Source organism: Hypanus sabinus, chromosome 14 (assembly GCF_030144855.1).
Source record: "Hypanus sabinus isolate sHypSab1 chromosome 14, sHypSab1.hap1, whole genome shotgun sequence".
Classification (NCBI taxonomy): Eukaryota; Metazoa; Chordata; class Chondrichthyes; order Myliobatiformes; family Dasyatidae; genus Hypanus; species Hypanus sabinus.
In genome coordinates this window covers 63,470,944-63,485,484 of record NC_082719.1, presented here as the reverse complement: position 1 = coordinate 63,485,484, position 14,541 = coordinate 63,470,944, and the positions used below count along the sequence as shown (strand labels likewise).

The window sequence follows — 14,541 nt, the reverse complement described above, 5'->3', positions numbered from 1 at the left end:
CACCTGTATGTTCCATTGAGGAGCAAGTTAACTTCATGCGGAAGTCAATTTGTTTCATATTGTGAAATCTCTGTAATTTTGCTCTTTATTTAAATAAGCAATCTGAGAGGAAGTAAGTCATGACCGTTAATGGAATTTATTGTAGATTTTTGAAAATTGCATTGTTGTACTTCGAAAAAAATTATCAAAAAACTTACTTGCCGTGGTTATAAATTATAGTTTATATGTTGTGTAATTTACTGATAAATGCAAATAGAAGCAATAAATTCTCAGTAAATGAATTCCTGAAATAAATAGATGTTTTATGTTTGTTTGAAAAGATGAGCCTTTTCCTAACAGAAATGACAGGTTTATATTAATAAATAAGTAAATTAATATGAAAATTATAAATGTCAATGTGGCCAAAACTGTAAGTGCATTTTGTATACCACCTGCAACCCTTTCAGCTTTATTCTTGCCCAAATGCCTCTACTGTGCCTTTGTGAACAAATTAATCCAGTTTTCGCTACTTTCTCCATGGTAATTTCTGTATTCCTTGGGCTCTTTCTTTACCTGTGGTTTACTTAAGTAATCCTTTCACTAAATAATTTGACTGGCTCAATCCCACTGTATAATTGTATCAATGGTATACCATGCTTCATTCTTATATGCATAACCAAGTGGTTGTTAAATAAAAAGATCAGCAATGTTGTTTATTAGTAGTTTAGTTAAAAAAAGCATAGCCCAGTAACTTTTCCACACAACTTCTATTATAACAGCTATGCACATATGAATTACATTGTGAATTTTATTTTATAGAAAGAGAAGTTGACCTACTATTATGACTATCCCTTTCCAATGATGCTGCTTGAACTTTTAGATGTTTACTTTCTGCTCGACTCCTGTATCTGCAGCCTCTAATGTCTGCAGTAATTGAACCTGTTTTTTTTTCTGTTGATTGCAGCATTGATAAGATACAACTCTTGTTAACATGAATATAGGACACATTCATATATTTCTCCCTCCGTCTTGCATTTTGATTTTGCTGTTAATCCATTTACAGTATTGTGTTGGAATGCTCTGGGAACAGGCCAATGGTACCAAAGAGAACATCTGGCCAGCTGCAATGTGTGAGAAAGCCCTTTCTGGCCTTCAGTGTCAACATACCATTATGAATAATTCATGAATGCTATAGAGCACCACATATACCTGCATCTCCCAACTCCTCTCTCAATCTACCACATCCTGAGCAAGAGATGCTTAATCCTGCTGCTTGGAAAAACCTTCTTTCGTTATTCATCATGGAAAAATAATGATATTATTGATGTTATTGATGTTCATTGATTATGATGGTTGGTAGCAACTAAGTTCTAGGAGGTATATGATCACAAAGTAAGATAAGAGACTGCAATGATTTGAAGCTCATCAAGGATCACATCTTATCCTTGATTTTGCATGAACCAATCATTGTTTATCGCAAGGACAGGAATCCCAGGATTATAAGCTTTTGCATAAAGTAACATTTGGTTAGTGATTTTGAATTGAGTGAAAAAAGACTCCTTATAAAAATGTTTGATTGAAAAATTCTCAGAGATGAAAGTGTGGCTTAGTGATTGAAGAGTAACTTGAAAGTGGTGGGTATAAAAAGGAAACATTAAGATGAGTGTATTTCTAGGGCCTGATGGGATATATCCCAGGTTATTGAGGGAGGCAAGAGGTGAGTTTGCTGGGTCGTTAATCAATATCTTTGTGTCCTCTCTAGCCGTCGTCAAGGTTCTACAGGATTGGCAAGTAGCTTTTGTTGTTGTTATTCAAAAAGGCAAAGATTTAAAGATAATGACTTTAAAGATTAGTTTTATTTGTCACATGTACAGTAAAACATATAGTAAAATGCATCATTTACATCAATGACTAAAACTGGGTGGTCTGGTTTCTATTTACAGTCCAAAGACTACTGGTTAGTATGTTAATTGATCATTATAAATGGTCCTTTGAATAAGCTAGTGTAAGTGGGTGGGTTGCTGGGCAGCCCCACTCGTTGGGCCAGAAGGACCTGTTCCATGCTGTTTCTCTAAATAAAATAAAAATTAAATATAAACACAGTCCGAGGATGTGCTGGGGCCAATCCACAGAGTCACCATGCTTTCAATGCCAACATAGCATGCCCGCAATTTACAAACCAAAACCCGTATGTCTTTGGAATGTGGAAGGAGACCAGTGCACCTGGAGGAAATCAATGTGAGAACGCACAAACTCTTTACCAACAGCTGTAGGAATTGAACCCCAATTTTCTAATTGATGGTGCTGTAAAGATAATTGGCAAGAGAATCAGAGAAAACATGAGAAACTTTTCATTTATACAGTAAGTTTTTTCATACACTGACTAAACAATCCACAAATGGTCTGTATGACAATTCCCACCCAAATTACAGTCTGTAGCTCCCTGGAGGTGGCTGCACAGGTAGATAGAGTACAGGGGAAAGTGTATGGCATACTTGCCTTTATTAGTTGATGCATTATGTTCAAGAGTCAGGAAGTTATGTCACAGTTTTATAAACTCTGGTTGGAACAAATCTGGAGTTCTGCATTACAGGAAGAATGTGGAGCGGGTAGAGATGAAGTTTTCCCAGTTGTAACCTGAATGAGAGGGCATGTGCTATAAAGTTCAAAGGTTCATTTGTTACCGAAGTATACAACTCTGAAATTCTCCAGATAGACATGAAACCAAGAAAGAAAAGAAAGGCAGCGCAATCATCAATCCCTAAATCCCACCTCCCCGCAGAAAAAAACAAATAAAAACAGAACGAGCACATCAACGCCCAAATCCCTTCACCTACACAAAAAAACAAACAAAATAGATCATCAGGCACATTAACCCCCAAATCCCTCCTCCTGCACAAAAAACAAACAAAATGAATGAGCCACATCAACCCCAGCCCACCCCACTCAAATCCTTCTTCACACACACAAAAAAAACAATAAGATTGGGTGAGAAAACAGAGAACGTAAAAACTATATAACTAAAAAATAGATTCTATAGTCCAAAGTCCAAATCTAAAATGCAGAAAAACTCGCAAAGCAGAAAACAAAAAAATGCCGAATGTTGGACAAACTTGTGTTGCTTTGTCTAGAGTGGCAGAGGCTGAGGGGGTCACCTGATATAAGCTTGTCAGTTTACATAGAAATATAGAAAATAGGTGCAGGAGTAGGCCATTTGGCCCTTCGAGCCTGCACCGCCATTCAGTATGAGCATAGCTGATCATCCAACTCAAAACCCTGTACCTGCTTTCTCTCCATACCCCCTGATCCCTTTAGCCACAAGGGCCATATCTAACTTCCTCTTAAATATAGCCAATGAACCGGCCTCAACTGTTTCCTGTGGCAGAGAATTCCACAGATTCACCACTCTCTGTGTGAAGAAGTTTTTCCTCATCTCGGTCCTAAAAGGCTTCCCCTTTATCCTTAAACTGTGACCCCGCATTCTGGACTTTCCCAACATCGGAAACAATCTTCCTGCATCTAGCCTGTCCAATCCCTTTAGAATTTTATAGATTTCAATAAGATCCCCCCCCCCCCAATCTTTAGTCGATCCAGTCTTTCTTCATATGAAAGTCCTACCATCCCAGGAATCAATCTGGTGAACCTTCTTTGTACTCCCTCTATGGCAAGAATGTCTTTCCTCAGATTAGGGGACCAAAACTGCACACAATACTCTAGGTGCGGTCTCACCAAGGTCTTGTACAACTGCAGTAGAACCTTCCTGCTCCTATACTCGAATCCTTTTGCTATGAATGCCAACATACCATTTGTCTTTTTCACCGCCTGCTGTACCTGCATGCCCACCTTCAATGACTGGTGTACAATGACACCCAGGTCTTGTTGCACCTCCCCTTTTCCTAATCGGCCACCATTCAGATAATAATCTGTTTTCCTGTTCTTGCAACCAAAGTGGATAACCTCACATTTATCCACTTTAAATTGCATCCGCCATGAATTTGCCCACTCACGTAACCTATCCAAGTCACCCTGCATCCTCTTAGCATCCTCCTCACAGCTAACACCGCCGCCCAGCTTCGTGTCATCTGCAAACCTGGAGATGCTGCATTTAATTCCCTTGTCTAAATCATTAAAATATATTGTAAACAACTGGGGTCCCGGCACTGAGTCTTGTGGTACCCCACTGGTCACTATTTACAAAAGGCATAGGTAGAGCAGACAGATGGTATAAATGTCTGATAATATAGGAATGCATTTAAGTTGAAATGGGAAAGGGCAAAGAAGATATACAGGACTTGTGTTTTTGTTAGTGATGGTAGTGGAGGCAAATACGACAGAGACACTTAAAAGATCCTTAGATAGGCACCTGAATATGCTGAGAATGTAGGGATTAGATGCTAAAACCATAAGACAAAGGAGCAGAATTAGGCCATTCGGCCCATCAGGTCTGCTCCGCCATTTCATCATGGCCAATCTCAGATCCCATTCAACCCCATATACCTGCCCTCTTACTTCATGCCCCAACCAATCAGAAATCTTTCAATATATGCTTTACCTATACCCATGGATTTTACCTTCACCCAGTCTGTGGCAGAGCATTCCACAGATTCACTATTCTTTGGCTAAAATCCTCCTTACTTCTGTTCTAAAAGGTTGCCCCTCAATGTTGAGGTTGTGCCCTCTAGTTCTCAACACACCATCAGAGGAAACTTCCTCACCACATCCACCTCATCTAGTCCTTTCAACATTCAGTAGGTTTCAATGAGATCCCCACAAATTCTTCTAAATTCCAGTGAGTACAGGCGCTCCTCATTCCTGGAATCTTCCTCGTGAACCTCCTCTGGACTCTCTCCAATGACAATGCATCCTTCCTAAGATAAGAGGCCCAAAACTGTTGACAATACTCCAAGTGTGGCCTGACTAGTGTCTTATAAGGCTTCAGCATTATCTCCTTGTTTTTATATTCTATTCCCCTTGGAATAAATGCCAACATTGCATTTGCCTTCTTTATCACAAACTCAATCTATGAATTAACCTTTTGAGAGTCTTGCACGAGGACACCAAAGTCCCTTTGCACCTCTGATGTTTCAGTTTTCTCCTCCTTTAGATAATAATCTGCATTATAGTTCCTTTTACCAAAATGCATTATCATACATTTCTTAACACTGTATTCCATCTGCCACTATTTTGCCCATTCTTCCAATTTGCCCAAGTCCTGCTGCAATCACGTTGCTTCCTCAGCACTACCTACTCCTCGATCTATCTTCGTATCATCCGCAAACTTTGCCACAAAGCCATTAATTCCACTATCCAAATCACTGACAAACAATGTGAAAAGTAGCAGTCCCAATACTGACCCCTGAGAACACTATTAGTTACTGGTAGCCAATCAGAAAAGGCACTCTTTATTTGTACTCGCTGCCTCCTGCCTGTCGGACATTCCGCTATCCATGCCAGTATCTTTCCTGTAACACCATAGGATTTTATCTTGTTAAGCAGCTGATGCACCATTAATAACTCACTCTGAGATGTAAAGGCGAGATATCGGCTTTTATTGACTGGAAGAAGGAACAAGCAGTGAGTGACCACCACACTGCATCCTGGAGACTTTGATCGCCTTTATACAGGGGTCTGTGGGAGGAGCCACAGGAGCAGTCAGCAGGGGGCGTGTCCAGACAGGTATATGTAGTTCACCACAGCAGCCTCATATAAAGCACCTTATCAAATGCCTTCTGGAAAATGTAAGTAAATGACATCCAATGCCTCTCCTTTGTCCACCTTGCTTGTTACTTCCTCGAAGAATTCTAACAGATTTGTCAGGCAAGGTTGCCCTTTACAGGAACCATACTGACTTTGACTTATTTTATCAATAGTCTCCAAGTACCCTGAAACCTCATCTTTAATAATGGACTTCTAATTGGCCTTTAATTTCCTCCCTTTTGTCTTCCTCCCTTCTTAAAAAGAGGACTGATATTTGCAACTTTGCATTCCTCTGGGACCATGCCAGAATCGAGTGATTCTTGAAAAATCATGATCAATGCACCTGTTACCTTTTCAGCAACCTCTTTCGAGACACTGGAATGTAGTCCATTTGGTCCAGGAGACTTATTAACCTTAAGACCTTTGAGTATGCTTAACAGTTTTTTCCTTTGTAATAGCAACAGCACTCACTCCTGCCCCCTGACACTCACGGATCTCTGGCATAAAGCTAGTGTCATCCACAGTAAAGATTGAAACAAAATACTTATTAAGGTCATCTGTCATTTCTTTGTCCCCCATTACTACCTCACTAGCATCAATTTCCAGTGGTCCAACAGTAACTCTCACATCCCTTTTATTCTTTATATAACTGAAATTTTTTTAGTATCCTGCTTTATATTGTCAGCTAGTGTGCCTTCATATTTCATCTTTTCCCTTCTTATAGCTTTTCAGCTGCCTTTTGTTGGGTTTTAAAAACCTCCCAATCATCCAATTTCCCACTAGCTTTAGCTACCTTATATGCCATTTCCTTTGCTTTTATGCAATCCCTTGTCAGCCACGGTTGCCTAAATCTGCCATTTGAGAACAACTTCTTCTGTGGGACATAGCTATCCTGCGCCTTGTGAACTATTCCCAGAAACTTCTGCCAGCTCTTTTTTTTTGCTATAATTCCCGCCAGTATCTCCCTACAATTTACCTGGACAAGCTCCTCTCTCATGCCTCTGTAGTTCCCTTTATTCCATTGCCATACTGAAACATATGACTTATGCTTCTCCCTCTCAAATTGCAGTATGAATTCAATCATGTTATGAATTCTGCCTCCTAAGGGTTCCTTTACATTAAGCTGACTAATAAAATCTGGTTTATTACACAACATCCAATCTAAGACAGCCTTTCCCCAAGTAGGCTCAAGCACAAGCTGCACTAAAAAGCCATCTCATAGATGTTGAACAAAATCCGACACCAACCTGATTTTCCCAATCCCCTTGCATATTGAAGTCCCCCATTAAAATCATGACATTACTTTTATGACATGCCCTCTCCAGCTCTCTTTGCAATCTCAACCTCACATCGTGGCTACTATTTGGCCTTAATATGATCCGCATAATGGTTTTTTTACCCTTGCAATTTCTTAACCCCACCCACAAAGATTTGATATTCTCTGACCCTATGTCACCTCTTTCTAAAGATGTAATTCAATGGGTTCAATAGGTACATTTAATATCACAGAAATATACAATATACATCCTGAAATTCTTTTTCTTCACAAACATCCACAAAAACAGAGTGGCCCAAAGAATGAATGACAGTTAAACGTCAGAACAACAAAGCTCCCTCCCACATCTCTTACCAATACAGCCACACCACCACCTATGCCTTCTTGCCTGTCCTTTCAATACAAAGTATATTCTTTGATGTTAAACTCCCAACTATGTCCTTCTTTCAGCCATGACTCAGTGATGCCCACAATATCATACCAATCAGGTTGCTCCACAAGTTCATCCACCTTATTCCAAATGCTACATTTATAGATATTGTGTAATTACTAGTTTAATAATTTCATTATAGTTCAGTTTTGTGGTTCAATTAGGTATTTAATCACTAGGCTAATAATTTTGGCATAGCATTGTGGGCTGAAGGGTCTGTATCTGTGCTGTACTGTGCTATATTTAATGTTCTAAAGGTGAATTAAAAAATATTGTTTAGGAAACTGACTAGATGTTGAGTATAAAGTCCAGCCAAGAATCAATGCTATACTCACAAGTACAAGTAACTGTTGACTGATCATGCTTTTTTTTGCTCATTGTTAGATTAAAGATAAATCAAAGCACAGACACATTTTGTTTGATTGAGTCATGTTAGAGCAGTTAGTATTGTACTTATCTTATTTCATAAGTGTAATGGAAGCATCATTTTCATAATTATGCTATATAAATATACATAAAAATGTGATTAACATTTGTCAACTTCAGCCTTGCACATCAGAATTCTGTTCAATATATGTAAACAGTAAAGAGGTACAAAAGGTAAAATAAGATGTTGAAATGTCAATTGTTCACATGTGATATACTGCATACAGTATATCAAATGTTATTCTAAATCTATTTAAGTGATGGTCTAATCTTTTTCCATTTATTTGAAATATTGATATTATTATATCCCTTTTATACTGTCGAACTGTAGATGTAATTAGTCTGCTGAACATCTTTTCTCATCCTTTGCAAGTACTTGACATATTCATTTAATTAGTATATCATGTAATACCTGGCAATAGCTGCCTAGGAGAATCGTTTAATTGTATTCTAGAAAATGTCTTAGAACTACCATACTTATCAAGATCTAAATAATGGAAAGCTTTGATATAAAAGAAAACGAATCTACTTAAAACAAGAATTACAAGATATCAAGAAGTGATAGTTATGCAAGTGTGCTTTATAAGAAGAACATGAAAGAAAAAATATCACTGGCTCTTTTTGTGCATTGAATTATCATAATCAAACCTAATATAACATTCATAGTTTCATTTATTTACACCAGGCATTTTAGAATAATGATTACAATCTGAATAACAGTGGATTTCAAAAGCCAAATACAAAACAGTATTAGTTTGTATGCAAAGCTGTATATTACCCAGTTTCATGGTAAGATTTTATTTTCAAAACTGGATATTTAATTTTATGGATGATTACTGCACAATTTGTAGGTTAGTATTCAAAGCAAGTGCTACTTATATATGTAAAATGTAATGCTGAAAATAGCATACCCTTGTGTATTGAGCTAAGTGAATAGAGTTTCTACAGCAAAGAGTTTTGTTTCTGCTCAGAAGTATGTGTGTTAGATGATATACTGTAATGCTGGTGAATAGCTCATCTGCCTTGAGCAGAAGAGGTAACAAAAGCAGTAAAATATTGAATATTTTAAAATCATATCTTTAATGATGTCTTAATTATAGTGCTGGTGTCTACAAGTGATTCACTGTAATTTTTCTTAGAGTGGAGTACTCAAAATAACTTCTTCAGTTTCTTGAACATTTTTACATTTTTCCCCGGCTCAGAAAGTTAGCAGAACATGTTTATGTTCATTTTTGATACACACACACACAAACATATACCAGGTAGTTTCTAAGACCCTGGTAAGTTTAAAATGTTACAGACTCCTTACAACAATCTCTATTTATACAGTATGCAAGCTTTTAAAATGTTCCATAGGACTTCATAGATAAAGTTCAACTCAGAATCAGTGTAGAACAGGAAGCTTATGGTTCTTACTGTGGCTTAGGACAGGGGTGAGTGAACCTTTTTGACTGTGTGTGCCCAAATTGGTGATAACCTTCTAAAAACAATTCTCTCATATGCCATGATAACTTTGAGGAGAGATTATCATTGATTAATGAAGCAGTAAAAATAATTACCGGTATGTACCCTTTTAAGGAAAAAGGGTGAGTCCTGTTGCTATTTATGTGTAATCATTGTTTTACTATTAATAAAAGTACAACAGACAGATCAAAATAAATGAAACATTTCACAAAACCTGTTCAAAGCTTATTAATATTAATCTTTTTAAAATACAATTGAAAAATAACATCATTTCTAAATTTTATTGTTATTGTAACTGTTTACTATTCAGATACTGATGTGTATACCTGGTCACTGAGGATTTCAAAACGATGTGTTCTCATAACGTTCTGCTGGCGCCAAGCTGGTGTAAGATGTTTCCTGTGAAAACATTTCACTGCTCTCGGGTTGTAAAAAATCATTTGCTGCTTCACTTGGCAGTAAAGATGACCAATATGTATCTTTTTATTGTGGGTGGGCTTTAAGGAATCAAGGAGTAGCACAGCATTGGTGCCACCTTGGGTGTGTGTGCCATAGGTTTGCCACCCTTGGCTTCAGAGACAGGAATCTAGAATTTTAGTGGAAGTTATTATACAGACTATTAGGGCTTTGGAATTAACAAATCATGTAAATAAATATGTGAGGCTTCAGTAGCACAGGAACTTGATTGCAACGTAACAGTAGAAACAGGCAGATATTTTGATGGAGAATAGATGCAACCTCAAAAACATGATAGAACTGAAAGTTCCTTAGAAAGACCAGATTGAGGAGACATTTGAATGTAAGACAGTCAGATACCAGGAGTTGACAGAGCAGTGCCAAAAACAGGTGTGGAGGGCATGACGTGAGCTTATAGAGGTGTGTTGTATAGGTTTTGTTAGCTGCATGCTGTGCAGAACCTGCTCTCTCCTTGTCATTATGAAGGCTGCAAAGAAAAGCCATCAGGGCCATCACAGTGGCTGCTGACTGAGCCTCCAGGTAGCTATGGATCAAGAGGTGTGGCCTGTGGACCAACGCTACTGGGACACAAGCCAGGGCCTGATCAACCATGTTGGGTCGCTTGGGCAAGAGTGTCTGATATTGAAAGACCTAAAACACCCAATGGCCCCAGATTTCATCACTGATGATGTGTCCTAGCACATCCTGGGATGTTTCGCAGCATTGGAATATGAGCTCAGCATTACAGTAGACATTGAGTTTATAAATGCTTTCTTATTTTCATTTGAAGTAAATGAGAAATAATTGTATTTAAAAAGATTCCAAAGTAACATGTGCATTAAGAATATAGATAATAAAGAGATATTAGCATGGATTGAAGATTTGCTGACTGGCAGGAGGGAAAGAGTGGGAGTAAAAAGGGCCTTTTCTGGTTTGCTTGAGATGTTCCACAGGGGTCAGTGTGGAAGTGGTTCTTTTCATACTATATGTCAGTTATTGTGATGATGGGATTGATGGATTTGAGGTAAAGTCTGCAGACAATCCAAAGATAGGTGGAGAAACAGGTAGTGTTAAGGAAGCACAGAGCCTGTATAAGGACTTAGACAGATTAGGAGAATGGGCAAAGAAGGAGCAGATGGAATATAGTTTAAGAAAGTGTATGGGCCTGCTCTTTGGTAGAAGGAATAAAGGTGTAGACTATTTCCTAAGTGGGGAGCAAATTCAGAAATCAGAGGTACAAATGGACTTTGAAGTCATTGTGCAGCATTCCCTAAAGGTTAACTTGTAAGGAAGGCAAATGCAATGTTAACATTCAATTTGAGATGACTAGAATATAAAAGCAAGGATGTAATGCTGTTGCATTATAAGGCATTGGTCAGACCTCACTTGGAGTATTGTAAACAGTTTTGGTCCCTTATCTAAGCACCTACCTGTGGATCTGAATGAATATACCATGTTTGGCATGGACTTTATAAAAGCAATCATAGATAAGTGTTTACACACAATATCTTTCAGAGTCTTCCCCAACCAAAAGTCCTTGTTGAGCCATGAGATCCACAATCTCCTAAGGGCCAGATCGAAGACATTCAGGTTTGGCAACCAAGAAAATTACATGAGGTCCAGGTATAATCTATGGAAAGCCATCTGATGGGCAAAGTGGCAATCCTGGACAAAACTTGAATCAGTGAAGGATGCTTGAAAAGCTGTGGCAGGACCTGAATGCTATCACATCTTACAAAGTGAAATCAAGTGACATAGGTGACAACAGGACTTTGCTTCTAGATGAGCTCAGTGCCTTCAATGCTTGCTTAGACTGTCAAACATGGAGGAATCATCATGAACTTCCACAGCACCCAATGATCCTCTAATATCAATCTCTGAGGTCAATGTGCGAACATCCTTCAGGATGATGAACCCATGGAAAACATCTGGCCCAGATGGGGTGCCTGGCTGAGTACTAAAACCCTGTGCTGATTAACTGGCTGGAGTGTTCACTGAAACCTTTAACCTCTCGCTTTGGCAGCCTAAGGTACTCAACTGCTTCAAGCATGCTTCAGTTATACTGGTGCCCAAGAAGAAGTGGTAACCTACATCAATGACTGTCATCCAGTAGTACTTATATCCACAGTGATTGTGTTTTGAGAGGTGGGTAATAAAATATATCAACTCCTGCTTAAGAAGCAACTAGGATACACTCCAATTTGCTTACCAGCGCAACAGGTTAACAGCAGATGCCATTTCATTGGCTCTTCACTTAACCCTGGAACATCCAGACAGCAATGCTGCAGATATCAGGATGCTCTTTGTTGACTACAGCTTGGCTTTCAATACTGTCATTCCCTCCAAACAAATCAATAAGCTTCAAGACCTTGGCCTCAATATCTACTTGAGCAACTGGATCCTTGATTTCCGCATTTGCAGACCCCAATGAGTTTGGATTGGCAACAACATTTTCTCCATAATCTCCACCAGCACAGGTGTACCACAAGGCTCTGTGCTTAGCCCCCTGCTCTATTCACTTTATACTTATGAATGTCTTTCTAAGCACAGCTCCAATGCTGATTACACCACTGTATTAGGCTGTAAGGAAAAAATTAAATGTGATTTCTCCTTGATATGTGCTAAAATAAAATGGAAGTCTGTAAGACAAAATGGTGTTATCTTGGAGTGGGATTGTTTTTATAAAATACAAGAGAGCTAGTCCAAAGCAATGTTTTGAGAAAGTCTACAGCCGTAACAATGTTTTTCATGGGAAGGCGGGGTCATTGTGCAGGTGCAGGTACCAAATGCATGGAAAAGTACCAGTGTAAAGTGTTTTGAAGAGTATAAAAAGGGCACCTTGGTGCAAGGGGGAAGAAGGTTTTGTCCTAAGCTAGGTTACAGCTGGTGGCTAGTGTTAAGATAAGGAACAGTACATCGAGAGAGTCAGAGTATGTTGAGTCAGATTTAGACTTAGATTTAGAGACAGGAGTGACTGTGTGAAAGTCTGTTGGTGTTCTGCAGATCAGCTCATTTAGAGGATAATCAGTATTACTTTTATTTCTCTACTACTACTACTGCTCTAGAGATTTGTTTTTCCTTTTGTATTGCATTTATGCTAGTTTTAATGAAGTGTTTTCTTGGGGCCTTGAACATATTTACCATCTCCTGTTGTTTGTGAATACCTATATGAATATCCTGAGCTGAACCAGGAAAGAACGCATAATGGATTTTAAAATAGTTGCCATTTACATGGGTCGATTCAAAAGGTGACAAATCTGCATATAGGAGGGAGATTGAAAATCTGGCTGAGTGGGGCCATAACAACAACCTCTTAATGTCGGCAAGACTCAGGAGCTGATTATTGAGGCATTGATCATGTGGATAGTCAGAGGCTTTTTCCCAGGGCCAAATAGCTAGCATGAGAGGGCATAGTTTTAAGGTGCTTGGAAGTAGGTACAGAGGAGATGTCAGGGGTAAGTTTTTTTTATACAGAGCGGTGAGTGCGTGGAATGGGCTGCCGGTGGCGGTGGTGGACATGGAAACAATAGCGTCTTTTAAGAGACTCCTGGATGGCTACATGGAGCTTAGAAAAATAGAGAGCTATGGGTAAGCCTAGGTAGTTCTAAGGTAAGGACATGTTCGGCACAGCTTTGTGGGCTGAAGGGCCTGTATTGTGCTGTAGGTTTTCTATGTTTCTATGACTTCAGGAGGAGGAAACCGGAGGTCAGCACTCATCAGGGGATCCGAAGTGGAGAGGGTCAGCAACTTTAAATTCCTCACTGTAATCATTTAAAGGGCCTTGTAAGAGCAATTATGAAGAAAGTACAACAACACCTTGACTGCCTTAGGAGTTTGTGAAGATTATGTATGATATCTAAAACTGACAAACTTTGGTAACTGTGTGGTGGAGAGTGTATTGACTGGCTGCATCACAGCCTGGTGTGGAAACATCAAAGGCCTTGAATGAAAAATCCTTCAAAAAGTTATGGATACGGCCCAGTCCATCATGGGTAAAGCCCTGCCCACTATTAAGCACATCTGCATGGAGTGTTGTCACAGGAAAACATCATCCATCATCATGGTCTCTTATTTATTTATTATTATTATTATCATTTTGTTTTTTTCCTTTTCGTATTTGCACACTGGTTGTACCTCTGCTGGTATGGTCTTTCATTGATTCTATTATGGTTATTGGATTTGCAAGAAAATGAATCTCAGGGTTATATGGTGACATATATGTACTTTGAAGTTTGGAAGGATGTGCTGGCATTGGAGAGGGTCCAGAGGAAATTCACTAAAATGATCCTGGGATTGAAAGGGTTAGCGTATGAGGAGCATTTGATGTCATTGAGTCTGTACTCACTGGGGTTTAGAAGAATAAGGAGGGCTGTTAATGGAACCTGTCGAATACTGGAAGGTCTAGATGGAGTGCATATGGAGAGGATGTTTCTGATAGTGGGGAAGTCTATGACCAGAAGGCACAAACTTAGAATAGAATGGATTCCCTTTGGAACTGAGATGAGGAAGAATTTATTTAGGCAGAGGGGGTATATTTAAAGTGGATACTGATAAATTCTTGATTAGTAAGGGCATCAAAGGTTACAGGGAAAAGGCAGGAGAATAGTGTCGAGAGGGTAATAAATCAACCATGTTGGAATGGCAGAGCAAACTCAATGAGCCAAATAGCCTAATTCTGCTCTTTTGTCTTATGGTCTTATGGAAATGGTCAAGTGGAAGATGTAGAAGTATCTCTATGTAATTAAGCTCCTTTCTAAGAAAATATACTAGATTTAATTCATGCTACTAAAATCCCAGCTAAACAATATTCATG

The 14,541-nt window shown here is 38.8% G+C and overlaps 1 protein-coding gene across 3 annotated transcripts in view; it reads left to right on the top strand.

The window, feature by feature from the left end:
• The window catches only part of rgs7bpa (regulator of G protein signaling 7 binding protein a), a 73,104-nt gene that overhangs the window by 11,164 nt on the left and 47,399 nt on the right, over positions 1-14,541 (top strand). The gene's annotated exons all lie outside the window — the stretch shown is intronic.